General features: G+C 38.5%; 1 pseudogene; it reads left to right on the plus strand.

Annotated features, from left to right (window-relative positions):
- The window catches only part of LOC101967406 (elongation factor 1-alpha 1-like), a 46,935-nt pseudogene extending 33,279 nt beyond the window's left edge, over positions 1–13,656 (plus strand).
- Positions 13,657–20,935: the final 7,279 nt, after the last annotated feature.

Raw genomic sequence — 20,935 nt, forward strand, 5'->3', positions numbered from 1 at the left:
TCAATATGTGATTTTAAAAATGAAAGCCTGTTTTTTTTCAATATCTCAACACAATTAAAAGCTTTGCCTGTGTGACCATATGCTTTATTAGTAGTAGTAGTATGAGAATAGGGTTTGTGTGTGTATGTGTGTGAGCACACACGGACGAGGGACTGATATGTTCAAGGTAGTGTGCTGTCACTAATGGGCCAGGCTGACAACTAAAAAACCACACACAAACACAGAAATTATTTTGGGGGTGGTCAGGGGTGGCTCTGTGACCTCAGGTGTCAGCTCTCACGCTGGAAGGCAGGGGAGCAAGGGAGGCAAGAAGCAAAAGAGCAAGCACACCTGAAATTCCCCTATTTATTGGGGAAAACCCATTCATAGAATATCCCACCCAACTAAGGCAAGGGATTGGGTTTTAAAGGGTGGAGTCTTGCTTGGTGATGTCTTGTGGTCAGCAGGTTGATTGACATTTTAGAAAGCCACACCCATCTCAGGTACAATGTGGGATCACAGACAGAGCAAGAGAAAAGGTACACATGTGCCTCACACAGCCCAATCAGGCAGCAATGTCACACCAGTCCCTTCGTATCACGCAAATGCACATAGCTCACACACACGCCCATGGATGGCTTGTGGCAGTGTGTAGTTTGTATGGACCTTACATGCAGAGCAAGAACTTTCATAAGATGTTTATCCTACTTGTGAGCTATCATATCATGTCCTTTATGTAGACACACTAAGTCTTCTACACAATTCTATAGTATCATATTATTTACTTTGTAATGGAGCAAATATGGTCAAATGATGTAAGCAATTGGATGTTTCACCTCAAGGCCTGTGCATGGTCTCTCCTGCTACAGTTGACACTCTTCAGTTATGGTCTGTCTTGGGTGGCACTGCTTTTGTGTCTTTCCAGAAGTGTTGCCTTGTGTTAGCAACATGAACATAATCAAGTCCTCTTATTATATTCATCCTGGATAATACTAATATTGAATATAGGGAATAAAAAATTAAATAAGTGTTTTTAGGATGCTCAAATTGAGTTTTTAATTTCTTAATGTCTTCCAAAAGGTATTTATCAACAAGATGTAAGGTACCTTACAAAGTTTCATTAAAAATTAGATTTTAGTAATGAAAGATATTCAGAATCTATTGTTTCAACTGTTTAAATTCACTGGCTGGAGTCAATGAAGGACAAGAGGCAAATTCTCTGTTGACAGCAAGAGAGATGTAACAGGATTAGTGACGTTCATAAGACTCCTTTATGAACAATTTGTTGGGTATTCACACACATTTTCTTTTGAAAGAATTTTGAAAAACCACAGTTAAGTAATGAACCAATCAACAGAATTATCTGCAATGCATTAAAATTATTAAAGAGCATTATTACAAAAATTTACAATTTTCAATAGGGTATAAAATATTTCAAATAGATTATGCATTTGTCATATGAATAGGCAATTGTAGCACTAGATCGATTTTTTAAATAATTAAAATACCATTTATATGAGCAAGTGGATTTTAAATTCCCACTTGTAATAAAGATGATGTTCCATTCAATAAGACACTAGGGAATGAGAGTCCATTTTTATCCTACTGTGAATTTCTAGCCCTCTTCCAATTCAACAGCACCTTCCAAAGGAATTCTGGCTCACCCACTGGAATTGGAATTCAGAATTTGTTCTTACAGATTATATGACTGGGGGCTTTGTTCCTAATTATCCTGTCTCCCTGAGTACCTAAGTATCATCCATGTAAGCGTCAGAAAAGAGCACCCCACACTCTATGGAGTAATTAGCAGGTAACAGGTTGTTTGCTTAGGAATGAAACTTACATCTATTGGCTTAAGTCTGGAGGACCAAAGCAGCCTTGGACAATGTGCCCTTCACAAGAAAGCATGTGGGGGTGAGCACAGTAGGCCCAGTCCACCGCAACATGCCCCCAGTCTCACGTTCCCATGGCTCAAGTCCCCTTGCTCATGTCTGAATGCCACCTGTCAGAATCGTGTCCAGGACAGACCTGGAGGGAACTGGTTTTCTACAAACAGTCCAGGAATCTGGAGAGGGAAGAGAGTGTGGGTTTGGGGATGGCTTCCCGAGGACTCAGGGCAATGCTAGGACATAGCACCTACATCAAGTCTTACTATACTGCTCTCATGGCACCCCAACTCTGGCAGTGCCAGTGCTTTACTCAGCTTTCTCACCACTGTGACAAAAGGACCTGGCAAGAACAGTGTAGATGAAGACAAGTTTACTTTGGTTCAAGTTTTCATAGATTCAGTCCATGATTGACTGACTCCAAAACTCTGGTACCTGAGGTGAGGCAGAAAATCATGGCAGAAACACAGGGAGAGGACAACAGCTCAGGGAATGACAGTCAGGAAGCAGAGAGGGAGAGGGAGAGGGAGGGGGAGGGAGAGGAAGAGGGGGGAGGGGGAGGGGAGAGGGAGAAGGAGAGGGGGAGGGGAAGGGGAAGGGGGTGGGAGAGGGGGAGAGGGAGCGCGCTCTGCTCACCAAGGCAAAATATGAACCCCAAGGCAGACCCTAGTGATCCACCCCCTCCAGTGTACCTACCTATGTACAGTAACTACCCAGTTAATCCAAATCAGTGGATTAATCTACCAATTAGGTTACAATTTTCATAATCTAATTATCTCTTTCCAAAAATTCTTGCACTGTCTTCACATGAGCTTTTGGGGGGCACCTCCTATCTAAACCATAGCATATGGTTCAGATAACATAAAGTGGAGATGTTGTATTTGCCCTGTCACAGCATTGAGAAGGTATCCCTGGGGTTCATGGAGGTGAATTGGACAGTGATTCAAAATCACTACCCACCCCCACCCCAAAGATTATATCCTGCAGAGAGCCAGAGGGCACGTTACTTTCAAAGATGATAAAGAATTCATCAGACAGCAATCACGACTATTTTCATTAGAGTGGTGATGACTGTAGGAGATACGGTAACACTACTGGACTCACTAGTGTCTAAAGTGAAAATAAGATGACAGAAATACAAGTGGCCGTATTTAATTCAAAGATAAGGTAGAATTTCATTACTCTAATTGTCAGCCAGTTCAGAATGGCAGCTAGACCAACCTTCCCACGTGAATCTTGGTGAAACCTGAGCTTTCATCAGGACCCTGCACAATGGTTTTTCTCGCACTGTCTTTGCCACACCAATGTCTGTGGACACAGACTCTTGTTTATTGAAAGATTCATCCTGCAGAGCATCACTCAAAAAAATTAACTAAATTTAAACCAAGAGAATAGAAATTATGGACATATTACCAAAGATTCATTGGTACCTTCATTTATAACATCACTATTTTTAGAAACTACATCCCCTAAAGAGTGCTGAAAGGCACCAGCTATGGCACCAGCTTGTAGATATTCCCGTGTGGGAATCAGGTCCTGCCCTTCAAGATGGGACATGGACCTTGTGCCAACCATCTAGAACCTGTATCTACAGCAGGTGGGACAGTGGATTTAATAAGTGGCTCTGCTCCCCACTACTCCCAGTGACTGACATAGAAGCACTTGTGATTTCTAGTTTCACACCTTCTGGTCCTTTATATTGAGAGATCTTGGTTTACAGAGGGAGGATACTTTGACCAGGAAACACTATATAAGTTGCACTAAGTCAAAAGTTACAGCTGCCACCTTGTTATATGGTGCTTAGAAACCAAAAGGCAAAGAGAAGACTTGTTCTGGGTGAGACGATTGACACTGATCCTCTTGATGGGATAGGCTTGTAACTGTGTAATAGAAGAATGGAGGAATATGTCCGTCATTCAGGCATTCAGGGCCTTTCTCAATATCATCATGCCTAGTTTGAAGGAAGAATCACAACAATTACACCCTTACTGAAGAACGATACTGAGGATCACAGACTCCTCAGAAATGAATGTCTGGGTCACGCCAGTAGGCAACACATATGGTCCTGCAAAATGGATAGCTAAGGGAAGTGGTACTCCAGACTGGGGAAGGTATGCTGAACATGGAGAAGAGATGCACAGGGATGAGATGCTGAACATGAGTTATGCTAAGAATCATTTATGGGATTTATCCTTGCTAATCCTTCTTTGTGTTTTGTGTGCTTCTTTCAGAAAATCAACATCTTAAAAACTTCATGTCAGCTAGTCCATTAACTGATAAACATTATGGAGTCTGACCAATGTCAAGGGATGCTGTGGCAGACAATGTAGTTGCTTAGTCCAGATTCATACAGTTGCCTTTTTGCTCTTCGTGTCTACTACTCCTTTGTCTCCTCTTAAAGCCCTCTCTGCATCTAAAGTGCATTTTTTCTTCCAGGAGCCAGCACCCCAGGACTCAGATTGCTGGTTGTAGGGGATAGATGCAGGGACCAGGAGACTAGCCCCTATTCCATTGCTTAGCCGCCACAGGAATCTAGAGCCCTATTCTCTTGCCTAAGGACCACACACCTCTGATTTGTAACCTACACTTCCAAGTTTCTCTTTAGCTGAGGTTGGAACTACTTTTTGCTGCTCTTTGTGTTTTACATACAGTAGATCATAGCAATAATGAACTAAAATGATTTGCTTCTCCTTGTGTCCATGACCTTGAATAATCACTGTATGCACTGGCTCTGGCTTGGTTATGTAACTTTCTGTGATCCGTGGGCACTGGAAGACATCACATACTTGTGCTTAGAAACCTGCCCTCTGCTGTCCTTCCTGAGGACCTTACAAACACTGTGCATTTAATAAAGCTGAACTACTTTGTTGGAGACACTTGGGCCAGACCACCAGCCAATATACAAGACTTTCAAACATGTAAGCACACCCTAGTCCAATCAGACAAAGATGGAGCCCAGCAAAATAACCACTCCTCTGAGCCCAGACGAAACTGCTACCCACTCCCTGCCCCAATCATGGGCTAATAGATCACCTTTGTTTTAGATTGATAGACTGTGGCATGACTTTTGGCTCTGTCTGTTTGGGCAACAGGTGTTAACTGATGCAAGACTCTCGCTTTAATTTTCCTGTCCTATGACCTGCACACCTTTGTGCTTCCTCCTGGGAGAAATCCCTGTATAATTCACTTATTTACACAGGAATCTCTGTCTCAGGAGCACTTCTGAAAGATGTGATAATTATGTAACTCTCAGGATTTTAGGGAGAGAAAAGAGCGTTAACCATCTACATTATAAAAATGGCACTTATTTGAGGTATCTGGGATACAAATATTGAAGCCATTCATAAAAAAAAAGTATGAGGGGAGCCTGGTGTGTCTTGCAGGCCTTAATTTTTCTGTCTCCTCAATGTATTATGACCATCCCAGCCCCCTTCAATGGATTTTGTCCATCATTAGACTGCAAATTAGGGCTCAAATCCTGAGTAGAGACTTGCCAGTGGGTTAATAATTCCAGACCCTTAAAACACATCCTAATGATAGGACAGATAGTCTCTCTATTATATTCCCAAGTGCTTTCTCCTATAACAGATTAGCAATCACAAGAAAACAGCTAGTGAAATATTTACTGCCATAACATAACAATTCAAATGCCAAGGGTAGGTTTCCCCTCATTTGCTGCCTGACAGAAGATTCTCAGAGCTCAAAAAGGAGTGGCCAAGCACCAACCATGGGCATTTCATCATTGCAGTCGATTGAATTTTTTAAATCATTTGACTATATTAAATAGCATGAAGGAATGTGGTCCAGTAGGACAGGAACCCAGCAACATCAGAAAAAAACGTGAATCAGCATTTTTAAAATAACTTCATTTTGGGAGTGATTAGTGTTTAAAAAACTCTTTTACAATAGAAATCTTTATTACAAGGTAATTGATATTTAAATTTTGTTTCATTTACATTGCCCTTAGGTATACTTTTTTTCCAGAAGTGAAAAAGTTATTTATTTATTTTTTCAAATTTTTAAAGTTTATTTTATGTAATAAAATGTCTTTATAAATTATTGGCTTTCATAGGATTATTACAAATTACAAGTTTCCTAGTCTGAGTGCACCTCTTTTAATATATATATTAGCCATGCTGTGGACTATTTATGAGAGTTTCTGAATTTTATGAGCAATAACCAAGCTTCCAATAAAATTATTAAATGATAAAGTTACTAAAATTTCAGAAAGATGACTACTTCTAAGATTGAATAATATTAAAAGAATAAAAGACTGTGATAAAGGAGAGATTATATTTGAATTATTAAAATTAGCAGTACAAGGACAGAGGAAGGCTATAAGTATATATAAAATAGAACTTTAATTAGAGCTACATCAACTCTTGTCTGGAACAAATACTGTGATTCATAATATTAAGTAAAATGGAGTATATGCTAATAAAATTATCCTCTCTTGTGATTTAAATATATGAATCCTAGAAATAATATGAAATCATTTATTCTACAAAAATATTGTGTCATCTCTAATAGTAGGTTTCTGGGTTCAAAGCTTTTAAGGACTCTTGAGATTTTTTTTTTTTGACAAATTAAAAATATTTTATTTTATTTTTTTTTTATTGGTTGTTCAAAACATTACAAACCTCTTGACATATCATGTTTCATACATTAGATTCAAGTTGGTTATGAACTCCCATTTTTACCCCAAATACAGATTGCAGAATCACATTGGTTACACATCCACATTTTTACATAATGCCCTATTAGTAACAGTTGTATTCTGCTACCTTTCCTATCCCCTACTATCCCTCCTCCCCTCCCCTCCCATCTTCTCTCTCTACCCCATCTACTGTATTTCATTTCTCTCCTTGTTTATTTACCCGTTCCCCTCTTATGTGTGATTTTGTATAACAATGAGGATCTCCCTCCATTACCATGCAATTTCCCTTTTCTCTCCCTTTCCCTCCCACCTAGTGTATCTGGCACTAGAGCAGATTATGCTTAGTGAAGCTAGCCAATCCCTAAAAAACAAATACCAAATGTCTTCTTTGATATAATGAGAACAACCAAGAACAGAGCAGGGAGGAAGAGCAGGAAGAAAAGATCAACATTAAACAGAAATTCTGATCTTTTCATTTTAAATACTATGTTGTCTGTCAATAAAGAAGAGTCATATGTTTGTTTTTTTTTAAGTATAAAATTGTTGTCCAAGAACTGGTATAGTGTTCTTGTAAGGATTAGCTTCCTAATTTTTACTCACCTTCACTGTACCATGAAAACATTAGGTATTGTGCATTTCTCCCCACTTGCCACACAGGTGGAACAGCATTTCTGAACATGTGGTTTATCATCCTGCTCAGTGCTGCAAGCCAGGGTCAGATAGTCAAGGTTGTATGAGCTTTCTCATATGCAGAAGCTAGAGAGAAAAAAAGAAAAGAGATGAAAGGGAACTTGTGAAAGTAGAAGTGAGACCAGGGGTTTGGGCAGGGGGAGAAGAAGAAAGAGAAAAGGGGAGTACAGGAGAATGAAAGAGACTGTGCTGTGTGTGTGTACAAATGTATCACAGTGAGTCATTGTGTATAATTATAATTTATCAATAAAAATCCTAAAAAACAAGGAGTTTAATTATTTTTAAAAAATATATGGTACATAAGGACTAATGAACTTTCACTTCTTAACAAGGTAATATCTCCTATTGTTAGCTTCTTATTTAGCAGATATGGTATTTTTTTTGGGGGGTGATATCTGGGAACCTAAGTGTGGAAACAAAAATAAAAGGGAAAGGACAGACAGGGTCACCTGCTTCCAGCACTCTAATGTTACAGACCATGCAATCTCAACAAAAATGCTGTATAATATCACAGTACCAGGAATTTCGACATAAAGTAAATCGTGTATCAAGATGGGTCTTCTATCCAGATCCCAAGCAATGGTCTGATTAATACTTTTCAGCTATCATCTGGCTATGCAACTACCCAGTTATCCAGTCAAACATTAATCTGGGTGCTACCATGTTGTGTTTTGCAATTGGTGGACTTTAAGTAAAGGAGATCCTCTTTGCAATGAAGATGGGCCTCATCCAATCAATTGAAAAAAGTCTTAAGAACACAACTTAGATTCCCATGAAGAAGAAGAAATTCTGCCTGAAGATTATGGCTTCATCTCATGCCAAAGAGTTTCCAGCCTTTGAGCCTCCATGGTTATGGAGATGATTCTGTTTATCAACCTAATTCTTTGAAACAATTTTTTCTATACATATACTACAGAAATATATATGTATCTGTAAATATATGTGCATATATATACACATAACCCCTATATGTGTGTGTACACATGGATGTACACACATACACATATATGTAATTTGTTTCTCCATATAGCTCAAACAGGCAGGAGCAGATTAAATTCCCTAACTTCTTTAAGTTTGGGATAGAAGGGAAACTTTCATGGGTAGGTAAATACGAAATCTCAAACATGTTAGAGATGATTCTGTTTATCATTGTTCCTCTTTGCCCTCAGTCTTACAAAGTCAAACAATAACAGTAACATAGGGATTAATCAGCCAGGAGATTTGTGAAATCACTTTGTAGAATTTCTGATCATCTTTTAGTCCATGCCCATATTTATTTTGGAGTAAATACCACTTCAGAATACACTGAATACACTGCTTCTGGAAGGAAGGTAGATTTGAATCAGGAATGCAGGAAGGACCTCAAAATACCCAACAACCTGGTTTTTGAATCCTTTCCCTAAATCTAACAGTAGTGAAAACCCAATTATATCATGGTGGTATTGTAAAAAAAGTGGCCTGCTAAAAATCTAAAGCCAATAATAAACCTGGACATAGAGATTTGGCAAAGGACTTGAATCAGAATAAACAATATTGCAGGGGTATAAATAACTGTGGAGATCTGATTAGCGAGTTCAGCTAAAATAACCAGGTATGTTCACTCATTTTCAAGATGACTGTGGGTTGAAATATGATTTCCTTGAATATTTCATGATTACACTTGGTCCAAGCCTTTTAACTGAGGAAAATGTTTAAATAGCAAGGCCTGGTAAGTTAGAGACTTGGAATGCATCTTCCCAGTGACATTTGCTGCATATTATTATTATACTAATAAATAAAAAGGAGGACATTGTCCTCCACTCCCTGGAGAAGGTTTGTTAACTTTATAGGTGAGGTAAGTCTGTCTCACCTGAGGGAAGGAAGGCCAGATTGCCAGCAGCCCCTACGTAAGCACCGAGTATCATACTTTTGAGGTTGCTTTCCTGTAACATAAGACAAGTGTGTGGGCAAATGAAATAGGATCATCTTTTGTGTCACCCTGAGAGGATTCAGAGCATGGGTATCTGATAAAATTTCTGTCTTGTGAGGAAATCTGCACTGTTTCTTTGAACTCTCCTTCACTCTGTCAATACACACATAAATACATGTGTGTATGTATATATATGTTTATATATGTACATATATACACACACATATATAACTCTTATTAATCAATAGTATTATCTTTTGTAAATTATTGCAAAATCATGGCTAGGATTTTTAAAAAGCCATTTATTTTAATGATTTTTTTTTTTTAGCAAAAGCAAGAGCAGTAACATTTTTTAACAAATATTTGCATCTATTTTATCTGAAAATTTATCTAACACTAGAGATCATAAAGTTTTAAATAAGGTGCTCCCTTCTCAATTAAATTATTTTAATTTTAGAAAGGTAAAATCATGATACCTAGAAGTTATAGTATAGTAGAAAATATACAGGATTCCATTAATAAGCACATAAGAGTGTCATGTTGTGGTGACACTTGCAGTGTCTTCTCCATGTGTTACATCTCTCTTGTCTCCAGGCAGAGAACAGCTTTTGTTTTTAAGAGTTCACTACATTGTGCCCACCAGCATAATTCTGGATTAATCTCCTTCTTTAAAGTTCTGCGACCTCAATTACATCTGCAGCGCCCCGTTTGCCATGTAATATAATCACAGGTTCCAGGGCTCTGGGTACTTGCACCTGTGAGGAGCCCTTCTGCCTATCATGGCTCACTGGAATGTGTGTTTAAAGTTTTACAGATTTCAGAGTCTTAATTGACTCCTTTGCAAATGAGCATACTAACACCTGACTCAAAGAGACCTTTTGATATTTAGCAGATAATTGTAAAGCATAGAATACCTCTCCTTCCTCTTTCCTCATCCCAGGAATGGCCCAAGTTTTAATCTGACTTGCATATGTATTAGACAGTGTGATGATTAAAACGTTTCTCGTGGAAATTAAATCCAATAGTCCCTTCACTTTGCTTACTGCTTTCAGTCAGTACAGAGCCTAAAGAAATGTGTACTTAACACGTGTGACAGACCCAGACATCAAATGCCTCAGTTAAGCCTTTGGCAAGTAATGATTCAAAGTCAATCCAATATTGAATTCTATGACAAATGACTAAAGTATTGATATTTTGTTTTGCTGATTAAAGAGAGATCCGAATATTTTTAGAGACAAACCTGTAGGACAGTTCTGTTAATAAAGTTGAGTAATAAAAAGAACATTTGTTTTCTGCTGCGGCACTGCCCTAAATCTAGATTGATCCTCAGAACACACTTGGTAATGATCAAACACCACGTTTTCTTTGCACTGTCAGGAAACCTGGTTTAGTAATATGTCATTGCAAAATTCTTACATATGAAAAATAAATATGCGGATTGAGACTTTTTTCTAGTGGAACAAGAAATGGCATTAACTCTATAACAAAGAGAAAAAATCACTACAGAAAGTTATCTTGAACATAAAGATTTCTTTAGATGTTGCAATATATTTCAATGGTTGTTTTATTTTAATCTACTTTTATTTTTTGACTTATTTTATAAATTTTGGTATTGGGGATTGAACCCCAGGACACTTTATGACTGAGCTACATCCTCAGCCCATTTTATTTTTCATTTTTAAACAGGGTCTCACTATATTCTGAGGGTCTCACTAAGTTGCTAAGGATGATAAACCAATGGTTATCTTTAAAGATAAATATAGGTTGTAGATTTAACTCTACTACAAACAAGCCTGTACTTCTTAATGACAGAGCAAAGAACACAATCTAAAAAATGTGACTTTTGAAATACAAAAGCCAAAAGTCCAAAAATAGGGGCGGGGAATAGATCAGGTTGTTCCTGACTGTTAATGTCCAGAAAGCAAGTCTATATAGGTGATAGATAGATAGATAGATAGATAGATAGATAGATAGACAGACAGATAGATAAATCTATAGATAGATAAATGTAAAGATAGAACTAGAGGTAAATTTTGCAAATTCATTACTGTGATTGAAGATGTCCTCTCTGAAAATTTATAGATGGGAACTTACTTCCCACGAATGGGGTTGGAAGTCTTGGTAATAAGACTCTGCCCTTGTAAGTGGGTCAGTGTCTTCATAAAGTCTTGCAAGCATGGTTTGCACCTTCTGACTCATGTGCCAGGTGGTGACACCAGACCAGCTCCTTTTTTTCACATTATGTATAAAACTGAAAATTTTGCTCAAATAATATTCTATAGAACATAAAACTTAAAAGTAATATTTGTGACAGCCAGAAGGGCTGTTTTCATAGGTTTTATATATAACTGTACCATTATTTGAGAGATTGTTTAAATTAATATAGATTATAAGGGAATATTTTTTTAAAAAAAGACCTACTAAGTTAAATGCTACAAATAGACTCTCTAGGGAGAGTGTAAGTAATATAAAGAAGTTCTCTTCTCTTTTGAAGTCATGTAGAATTCTAAACCTAGACAAAATGATAGCTGAATCTGAGGAAATACTGTACAGATTCTAATGTCTACTTTCAAAATGAAAATTTTTATTATCTGAAAAGTATAAATTCTTTTATTTAAAAATTAGGAAACTTTAATATAGGAAAGGACTACTAGTGAAAATAAGCTATAGTAATACTTTATGATGGAAACTTTAGAGTTCTATTTGTGGAGATATCAACTAATAGGGTTCAACAATCATTTTTTTTAATTTAAAATTACTACATATATATCATGTCTCTCTTCCTTTTTTCCCTTTTTTATTTACCTTCCCTACTCACAAAAGATATTTTTCAAACTTTGGTGTCTCTTACAGTACTAATAATTTAGAATTGAGGAGATAACATACTGATTCAACTAAAGATAGACTATGCCAGTCACATGGGCTCATTCAGCCGTGTAGACATAAAGAGCACATGTCTGTGGTATGACCTGAATGATCTCTAGGGGGAGCAGAATTTCCTCAAAAAAAAAAAAAAAAGTCAAAAATCTGACCCATCCAGTGCATTAATTTATCAGTACAAACTTATTATTTCAGTCTGACTCATCTAACCTGCCCATTCCCAGTTCAGTCAAAAGGAATCCACCTACTGGATTCCAGTGACGTCTGGAATCCAGGCAAGCTGAGGTCCATTCAACCAACCTCTCCTGCAGATATTTTGAACTTGACGTATCCATCATATTCAAATAAATTAGTCTTCAAGCACTTACCCAGTGTTCACATGGTCAAGGCAGCTACTTATCCCTATGGGGAAATGCATTGAAATAAAAGCTATAGGCCCTGGAACAACAAAACAAGCAAACCTATCATTTAGTAGAGGAAATAATGTACAAATGCAAAGAGAACATGGAGCACTAGAGCTAACCTACAAGCATAGGATATGACGCTAAATGGGCAAGAAAAGATCACAAATTATATGACATAAAAGTTCAGTGACATTGTCTAAGAACACTTCAGGGGTGGAAAATGAACTGCAATAGAAAAGGCAAAGCAAGACCAGAACAGGCATTCTTGGTGAGGAAAAGAGTATGTGCAAAGAGACAGATACGTTAGCTGCAACATTAACTTGGTCCCCCATGGGGAACAGAGCCTGATTTCAAACCACACATATGCTTTTAAGCTTTTATTAAAATATAAGGGGAATGGCGGATGGGGTGAAAACAAGAATTTAAAAATGTACTTTCTTGTTGGAATGGTGACAACCTGTTGGAGCCAAGTGCTAATGTGCCTTTTGTCAACGGATGGAAAGTCACCCATAAAGATGGCAGTGTCCGGTGGAACCACGCTGCCCAAAGCTTTAGATTGCTTCCTGCCACCTACTCCTCCCACTAACAAGCATTTGCACCTGCTCCTCCAGGATATCTACAAAATTGGTGGCCTTGGTACTGTCCCTGTGGACCCAGTGGAGACTGGTGTTCTCAAGCCAATGGGCATGGTGGTCACCTGTGCTCCATTGATGTCACAACTGAAGCACAGTCTGTTGAAATGCACCATGAAGCTCTTCCTGGGCTTCCATGTCAAGAACATATCCGTCAAAGATGTTTGCCGTGGCAAAGTTGCTGGTGATGGCAGAAATTACCCATCAATGGACGCAGCTGGTCTCACTGCTCAGTGATTATCCTGACCCACCCAGGCCACATCAGTGCTGGCTACGCCCCTGTCCTGGGTTGTCACACAGCTCACATTGCTCGTAAGTTTGCTGAGCTGAAAGAAAAAACTAATCACCCTTCTGGTAAGAAGCTGGAAGATGGTCCTAAATTCTTAAAATCTGGTGATTCTGCCATCATCAATAGGTTCCAGAAAAGCACAAGCGTGTTGAGGGCTTCTCTGTCCACCATCCTCTGAGTCATTTTGCTATTCAGGATATGAGGCAGACAGTTGCTGTGGGTGTCATCAAAGCAGTGGTCAGGAGAGCTGCTGGAGATGGCAAGGTCCCCAAGTCTGCCCAGAGAGCTCAGAAGGCTAAAGGGATATTACCCCTAACCCTGACACCCTAGTCTTCATCAGTGGTGGAAGAACAGACTCAGAATGGATTATCTCAATTGGCCACTTAAGTTTAATAGAGAGAGGCTGGTTAATGGTAACAGTGCATTGTAAGAGCTTCAGAAGAAAAAGAAAATGCTTTGTGGACCATTTGTTTTTGGTTTGTGGCAGTTTTGAGTTATTAGTGTTTTCTAATGAATGGGAATTAATTAAAGGCATATATATGGAATCTTAAATGAAATAATCATAGTGTTTCATCTACAGTAATTTGTTGTACTAGGTTAATAGTCCACCAGGGATGCACAATCACCTAGCCTGAAAAAAGAGCAAATACATTTCGAGGACTGAGAATTAGAGTGGGTTCTAACACAGTTGTTCCCCGGGGAAAATACGTCTAGATAATTTTTAACATTATAAAGCTCCAAAAGATTGCTCTTTTGTCATCTCTCAAAAAACAAGGAGAGACAGACAAAATTTCACTGACTCAGATGTCACCAGTCTTTGTGTGCCTCAAGTAATGTTTATTCATAAATCATATCCCAAGAATGAATGTAGTTGTGAGTTTTGTGTCTCATTATAAAATTCTTTAGCAGTAAATGAGAACAACTTCCTGAGTTGAAAAATCCTCACCAAATTTATATACATGCAAATGTTTAATAATTATTCCTTAATTAATGAAAAAGTGTGTAAACATTCTCAAAGGAAGTAGTAAGTCCTTATTTTTTAAAAAATCACATGACAGGAACATAATAGGAGAGAAACGAGTCTGTCGATGGCTATGAAAACTTTGTCTCATTCCTAATGCAGCAATTCAATAATATTTTTTGAAAATTAGTCATTCAACCTCATCTCCAACATTCACAGAAAAGGAAAGTTGGCTGCTTCCAAAGAAATTTCTATATTCAATCAGCCTTACAATTGAGCTTTTATCTCTATGATGTTTCTCTTGTTTTTAATCTGTAGAGTAAAAAACAAATCAACTCTGTGCTCTTCAACATATGTTCCCATCTAAAGATTAATGTTGGAGTTTCTTCCACTATCTCAGGATGGCTGTCCCAGTAGCTGTTTAATTGGAAACACGGCTGATAGCCTATCATAATGTTTTAAAACAGAACCTCAGTCATTGATGAAGGGTAAAGGCTTTAGCAAGCTAATATGCATGAGGGTGCCTGAGAGACCAGGATGAAACAGGGTCAGGGTTCTCTAGCTCACATGCTGGTGGGTGTGGCTTGGGTGACACATTTGGAATTCATCTGAAACTCAGGTGAGGGGTTTTTGCCCATCATGTCCCATGCTTGATGTTTCAGTAACTGCAGTAACTACAGTAACTATCAGATCTCCATTTCCTAAGAACTGTTCTTGGAATACTTGTGGTTTTTCTGCCCAGTCAGTTTATGCAACTAGGGAGGTAAATGACAAAAAAAGAAAAAAGAAAAGAAAAGAAGGATTGCTCCCAAGATGTAGGCTCTCTAGTCACCTCACTGATTTTTTATTCTGCCTAGAAGAAACTTTTTAGTTTGAATCCATCTCATTTATTGATTCTTGATTTAAATTCTTGTGCTATACGAGTCTTATTAAGGAAGTTGGGGCCTAATCCAACATGTTTGAGATTAGGGCCTACTTTTTCTTCTTATAGGTACAGTGTCTCTGGTTTAATTTCTAGATCTTTGATCCACTTTGAGTTGAGTTTTGTGTATGGTGAGAGATAGGGGTTTAATTTCATTTTGTTACATATGGATTTCCAGTTTTCCCAGCACCACTTGTTGAAGATGCTGTCTTTTCTCCAGTGTATGTTTTTGGTGCCTTTATCTAATATAAGGTAACTGTAATTATGTGGGTTAGTCTCTGTGTCCTCCATTCTGAACCATTGGTCTACCAGTCTATTTTGGTGTCAATATCATGCTGTTTTTGTTACTATTGCTCTGTAGTATAGTTTAAGGTCTGATATAGTGATGTCACCTGCTTCACTCTTCTTGCTAAGGATTACTTTAGTTATTCTGGGTCTCTCATTTTTCCAGATGAATTTCATGACTGATTTTTCTATTTCTATGAGGAATGTCATTGGGATTTTGATTTAATTGCATTAAATCTGTATAGTGCTTTTGGTAATACAGTCATTTTGACAATAAAAGAGAGCACACCTCTTGGAAGCAAATTTTTACCACTCACACATCAGAGCACTAATCTGTAGGGTATATAAAGAACTCAAAAAGCTAAAACCCAAAAACAATAAATAGCCCAATCAGTAAGTGCACCAAGGAACTGAACAGACACCTCTCAAAAGATGATAAACAATCAATAAACAAATATATGAAAAAATGTTCAACATCTCCAGCAATTATAGAAATGTAAATCAAAACTACTTTAAGATTTCATCTCACTTCAGTTAGAATGGCAGATATTAAGAACACAAACAACAGTAAGTGTTGGTGAGGATGTGGGGAAAAAGGTACACTCATACATTGCTGGTGGGACTGAAAATTGGTGCAGCCAATATGGAAAGCAGTATAGAGATTCCTTGGAAATCTGGGAATGGAACCACCATTTGACCCAGCTATCCCTCTCCTTGGTGTATACCCAAAGGACTTAAAAACAGCATACTACAGGGACACAGCCACATCAATGTTTATAGAAGCACAATTCACAACTGCTAAACTGTGGAGCCAACCTAGATGCCCTTCAGTAGATGAATGGATTAAAAAAATGCAGCATATATACACAATGGAATTTTATTCGTCATTAAAAGAGAATAAAATCATGACATTTGCAGGTAAATGGATGGCATTGGAGAAGATAATGCTAAGTAAAGTGTTCCAATCCCCCCAAAAAAACAAATGCCAAATGTGTTCTCTGATATAAGGAGCCTGATACATGGTGGGGTAGGGAGGGGGAGCATGGGAGGAATAGAGGAACTCTAGATAGGGCAAAGGGTTGGGAGGGAAGGGAGTGTGCATGGGGGTAGAAATGATGGCGGAATGAGCTGGACACATTACCTAAGTACATGTGTGAAGACATGAATGGTGTGTGTATACTTTGCATACAACCAAAGATATGAAAAATTGTGTTCTGTATGTGTAATATGAATTGTAATGCATTCTGCTGTCTTGTGTAACAAATTAGAATAATAAATATAAATAAATAAAAGAAAAAATAAAGGAAGGAAGGAAAGAGAATGGGAAAAAGTAGAAGGCAAGTGAGAAAATGAGGCCCATCTGTCACACCTGTTTCAGTATTTTCACGGAAACAGTTATTCCAGCTATGCTCTGACAAGCAAAGTAGTCACCACTTATTTCCACCTTTACCCTTTTATGAATGCTGACTCCATTTATTTGTATTCACATAATTTAAATGGTCAGTTTAATATTAGTTGGTGATTATCAGACACATTCAAGTATTACCCATATTTGACGTTCCTATTAGAAATACACAAAGTCTGCCAGAACATGCCCATTAATTTTTTATTCACTTAAAGGAAACTTTGACCAGTACAGCCTTCCACTCTCACCTAGACTGCCACCCTGTACCAGGTGGCTGGCCCTTCTGCCCCTTCCTGCAATGTAAGATGTCACACCTCACCTGTGGTTAGTCTCCCTGCTACTTATCCTAAATACAAAGCATTTTTTTAAATTTGAAGTTAATGACATTACATTTTCACTTGTTAGAAACAGCCTTGTAGTTTCTGCTTCTTAAACTGGTTAAACAAGGGTCTGGATTAGGATTTGAATGTGTTGGCAGTCAGAGGACCCTCGTTCTTGTGTTCCCAGTTCATCCTGTCTTATGTCTGTTGGTTCAGACTAATTATGACTAGAGCCTCCTTGTTTTCATAAAAATACCCCAATTTGAATGAAAAGCTCGTGTTCACACATAAATAACTGAATAGGAGATGGCATTATCACATCAAAAGCAGTGGGACAGAGTTGAAAGATAGAAGATGCTATGAGGAAACCATTACAATAAATGTCAAATGTATACGTGGCCACTAAATCAAAACAGGCCCTTACATCCCCTACAGCTTGGTCTATGATTTTTTATATTAATTGCTACTGCTAATCCAATGATTCAGCAACCATCCTGCATCATTAAAATTGCTCAGATAGCTGAAGTGAAATATCATATAGATCCCACCTTAGCTTTATTCCAAGTCAATTTGTTATGCAAGCAAAGAGCTGTGTCATTTCCCCCAGGCAACCTCTAAGAACCTTTAAAAAAGAAAGAATAAGCCAGAAATATAAGGCAGATGAGTAGACATAAAAATCCTGCTCTCTAGAACATACTCAGAGACCAACAAGAGCCAGGCATGGTGGCACATGTGATCCCAGCAGTTCAGGAGGCTGAGGCAGAAGGATGGCAAGTACCAGGTCAGCCTCAGCAACTTAACGAGGCCCTAAGAAACTCAGCAAGACCCTGTCTCAAAATAATTTTTTTTAAAAAAGGGACTGGGATGTGGCTCAGTGGTTAAGCACTTGTGAATTCAATTCCCGGAACAACAACAAGAAAAGGCTAATAAAGACCAGACTTCAGTAAGACATTCCCTTAGCAGGAACCTAAGGCAGACACAGAAACACCACTTGAGCTTCTCTTAAACTCCCAACCTTCAAGGTCCATGGCTACGTGCATAGCACCAGCCACCAGCCACCACCAAAGCAGTCCTATGTGCTGGATGCTGTGGACTTGGCCGGACACTGCTGCACAGTGCTCAGTCTCATTCCTGCTCCTCCTGTGTTTCACTCGCAGTCCCAGGATTTATCTAAGCATTAGGTATTAGAGATTTCTGGGACCTTCTAGGGAGCCCATGGTGTTAAAACTCCGACAAAACTAATTCCAGGCACCAGAAACTCCAGAGCAATACTCTAACTTGGGGAAAAGGTAGAATATTTTCAGGGTTTTAGCAAGAAGGAGTTAAGGAAGGTGTAGGAATCAGGGAATTGCACTTGCAGATTAACAGCCAACTTAGGGGCGAGCTGAATTTCATCAAGAGTGGTGGAAAGGAACAGGTAGAACTTAGAGTCACATTCAAGAGAGGTGGAGAGAAAAAGCCATGGCAAAGGAAGACAAAGGAGCATCACCAAGAAAATTCTCGACTTTGCAGTGTCTTGTCCTTCACTCTCTCTCACAATAGGCTCTTCCAAAAACAACAAATGAGACAGATGAAAATCTCTGAGCTAGAAAGAAGGAGAAGTGGAGAGGTTGGTGCCAAGACAAAGAGCAGGGAGTTCTGCCCCCAGGAGGGAAAGTGGCATGTGACAAAAATCAACAAAGAAGGTGAATTGGCATGTGGCTCTCTCCAGACAGGCAGGCTGCTCGTGCGGGCAGGGAACTAAGAGATGCGCTCTCATGGGTATAGGAGAAAAGTTCATTTCCCTGTAAAATATTAGGACATTCTTCATGCTCACTAATATTCATGAGGAAGGCGATGTTTGAATAAGAAGAATTGACTCCTTCAAGTTCAGTGGAAACACAAAGCAGTTACAGAAGAATTTGCAAATCAACAGATGGATGACAGACCAGGAGTGGCACAATTCTCTACTGTCCCCTGCCCTTCTTCATGGTGAATCTGGCAGGTTGTCATACTTGAGAGCATTCAAGAGAAATATGATAGTGGACTTCACACTTACCTATGCATTAGATTTCTTTTGTCATCATATGAAATTATTACAAAATTTGCAGCTTAGAACAACATCCACATATTATTTTTGAGGGCAGTGGGTTAGAAATCCATGTGTCTGCGCGTACTGCTTATGGGCTCACCAAGCTAAAATCAAGCTTGGACTGCTGTCAGGTAGTTGTATGAGGGAATCCGTTTCCTGCCTTATTTAGGGTGTTGACAGAGCTCAGTTTCATACACCTGTTTGACTTAGGTTCCTATTTCCTTGCTGGAGGATGGTGAGATCTTATTTTCAGCTTTATTGTGTCACTCTCAGTTTTGGATCCTGGTTTCCTATCTCCCTCTTCAACCACATCCATCAATCACATCCTCGCACTTGGAGTATCTGTGACTCCCCGCCTGTCCCTCTTCGTCTTTTCTGTTGGAGAAGTGTCTACTACTGGAGAAGCATCTCTGCTTGAAGGATTTGGTTAGTGTGGCCCACCCACGAAATCCAGGATAAAGCCTTGCTTTAGGTATGTGTCATTAATTACACCAACCAAAGTCCCTTTTGCCATGTATCATAACACATTCACAGGATCCATTGGTTATCATGTGAACACCCTTGGAGGGTCATCATTTACCCTATCACAATTTGCATATTTAATGTCCCTTATTCTGCTTTTCTTTATGCTATCTCATTTAAAAATCTAACTCAAATGTTTTTTAAATGTAGAGTTCTCCCCTTGTAGACAGAATTAATTTTTGCCTAGTAGGAAGACAAATAACAAAGAGAAATACCCATACAACATATATTGGAAATTGAGTCAATTCAGATAAGACAAATCACCTGTGACAATCTGCTTGAACTCCTGTGACACTCAGAAATTTCTTCTGAGTTGAGTATAAGTAGACTCCTCTCATCCCCATATTGGCTCTTAATTTTTACCATTCTCCTGTTTTTGATTCTGGCTCGTTAGAAGAATCACTTTGCTCTCTGTTTACAAAGGATAAATAAGTATGTGCTGCCCACAAACATTTTAAATAATATGCATAAATTTGATACATTCATTGGTATTACATTTTTATAATTATCCATAGTAGGAAATGAAGACATGATGGCCAAATAACAAAAAACAAAACACAGAAACTATCTCGTAGGTGAGCAAGAAGTGCCCTACATTAGAACAGAAATGTCCAACAGGACTTTCTGTGATGGTGGTGCTCTTCTCTCTGTGCTAATCAGAGGGTAGCTTACTAGCTATCGTAACCACTGAGCATTTGAAATTCAGCTAGTGAAACTCAGGAACTCAATGTGAAATTTTATTAGTATTAATCTATTTGAATTGAATTAGCCACATGGGGCTTGTGGCTAGAGGCTAGTGTGTCAAAGAGCGCCACCTTAGAAGATGGAAGTTTCTGCTGAGCACAGTGGCACACGCCTGTAATCCCAGTCATTAGGGAGGCTGAGGATGGAGAGTTGCAAGTTCAAAGCCAGCCTCAGCAACTTAATGAGACCCTATCTCAAAATAAAATATTTTTTAAAGGGATGGGGGTGTGGTTCAGTGATTACTCAGTGGATAAACTCCACTGAGTCAATCCCTGGTACAAAAAAAAAAAAAAAAAAAGAAGAAGAAGATGAAAGTTTCCATACCCACTTTCTTCATCCCCTGCCTGTTTGGCTCCGAATTCTCTGTCCTAGAAGGAAT

Source organism: Ictidomys tridecemlineatus, chromosome 9, assembly GCF_052094955.1.
Source record: "Ictidomys tridecemlineatus isolate mIctTri1 chromosome 9, mIctTri1.hap1, whole genome shotgun sequence".
NCBI lineage: Eukaryota > Metazoa > Chordata > Mammalia > Rodentia > Sciuridae > Ictidomys > Ictidomys tridecemlineatus.